Genomic DNA, 1,965 nt, shown 5'->3' with positions numbered 1-1,965 from the left:
CACCGAAAGCTTAGTATACCCTCTGGAGGAACTTGAACGTTACGCTCGCGCACGTTTATTCTTCCATAGAATTAGGAGAGCTATGGCCGAAGATCAAAACCAAAGACCTCTTAAAGATTTCTCCCAACCATCCAACGAAGAATCTAGTTCTAGTATAGTAAACCCAACCATCCCAGCTAATAATTTCGAACTTAAACCCTCCCTGTTGCAACTAGTGCAACAGAGACAATTCGCAGGTCTCGCTACCGAGAACCCAAACCAACATTTAAAAATCTTTCTCCAATTAGAAGACACTTTTAAAACCAATGGAGCTTCTCCTGAGGCAATCCGTTTAAGATTATTCCCTTTTTCCCTCAGAGATAAAGCCCTATCATGGTTAGATTCCCTTCCACCCAATTCCATTACGACTTGGGATAACCTTAGAAGAGTATTCCTTGCTAGATACTTTCCCCCAAGTAAGACCGTCGTTCTTCGAAACCACATAACTAGATTTACCCAGAACCAAGGAGAATCGTTGTTCGAAGCTTGGGAGAGATATAAAGAGCTGTTAAGAGCATGCCCACATCATGGCTTAGAAAATTGGTTAATCATTCAGACCTTCTATAATGGACTTCACTATAACACTAAGATGACCATCGACGCTGCTGCAGGCGGTGCACTGATGAACAAACCTTATCTTGAAGTTAGCGCCCTCATCGAAGATATGGCTCAAAACCATCAATCATGGGGAGTCGAACGAGCGACAGTTGAGAAGGAGGTAGTCCAAGGAGGAGTACATGAATTAAGCTCTATAGACATGATGCAAGCTAAAATGGACGCATTAGCCTTTAAGGTCAAGCATATGTGCATAAACCCGAATACTGCAGCCGCAGTTTCGTCGAATTGTGAGATATGTGGAACCAAAGGACACCAATCTGCAGAATTATATCATAGAAACAAGTATACAAACATCAAATATACAAATATATACACTTAAAAAAGTAGGCTAAACCCACTGAGGACTACTCCCCAACAGAGCCGCCACCACGCTTTTATTATTTACAAAGAAAAAGGGAAAAGTACAAACAAAACCCAAAGATAAGAAGTTTTCAAATTAAAAACTAATAAAATCCCAGAGATTACAGGTAAGGGGTTTGGTTACACAGAGGGAAGGTGTTAGCACCCAAAGTATCCTAGGTACTCCTAGGGAGCCCTTTTTTATGCGTGTATGTGTTTTGGTATAAAAGATGTTTGAGGAAAAATAGAGTGTGGGGATGAGAAAAGAATATTGGTTATACTTTTGTGTTTGACAAGACCTTCGGACTTGTGTCTACGTACCAACATAAAAATGAGGGATCAAAACCTCGTAGTTCGTGGTATCAATTTCAAAATGAGTAGTTTTCAAATCAAAACTAATAAAATGCCAGAGATTACATGTAAGGTGGTTGGTTACACAGAGGGAAGGTGTTAGCATCCAAAGTGTCCTAGGTACTCCTAGGGAGCCCTTTTTTATGTGTGCATGTGTGTTTAGTATAAAATATGTTTGAGAAAAATAGAGTGTGGGGATGAGAAAAGAATCCATTGATTATATTTTTGTGTTTGACAAGACCTTCGGTCTTATGGCTACGTACCAACATAAAAATGAGGGACCAAAACCTCGTAGTTCGTGGTAAAAATTTCAAAGCTGGTGGATTGCTTTTAACAAAAGTTTTAAATGAAAAGGCACAAAGGTCCAAAAGTTTGAATGTAGTTATTAGTTCTTTTTTATCATTTTTGAAATTTTAAGTCAATATGATTAAGTTTATTTACAAATTTGATTTAAGAAAGAGTTTGAAAGTTCATTGACATAAGGCCAAAGTTTCTATCATTAAAATAAAGTCTATGTTTAAAATCCCAAGTAGAGAAATTTTGAAAAGAGGGAGAGATTTTGAAATTTAAGAAGTGGGAGGAGATGAAGTGACTATCCTAAGCAGAAATTTAAGAGTT

At 38.0% G+C, this 1,965-nt stretch overlaps 1 non-coding gene across 1 annotated transcript; it reads right to left on the bottom strand.

The window, feature by feature from the left end:
• Positions 1 to 466: 466 nt before the first annotated feature.
• On the bottom strand, positions 467 to 573 carry LOC127077931 (small nucleolar RNA R71). Its single transcript, XR_007787690.1, has one exon. It is a non-coding gene; the product is annotated as a small nucleolar RNA R71 (small nucleolar RNA).
• Positions 574 to 1,965: the final 1,392 nt, after the last annotated feature.

The sequence above is a fragment of the Lathyrus oleraceus genome, chromosome 4, assembly GCF_024323335.1.
Source record: "Lathyrus oleraceus cultivar Zhongwan6 chromosome 4, CAAS_Psat_ZW6_1.0, whole genome shotgun sequence".
NCBI lineage: Eukaryota > Viridiplantae > Streptophyta > Magnoliopsida > Fabales > Fabaceae > Lathyrus > Lathyrus oleraceus.
Note: the sequence above shows the minus strand (reverse complement) of the source record. Positions and strands in the feature narration are given on the sequence as shown.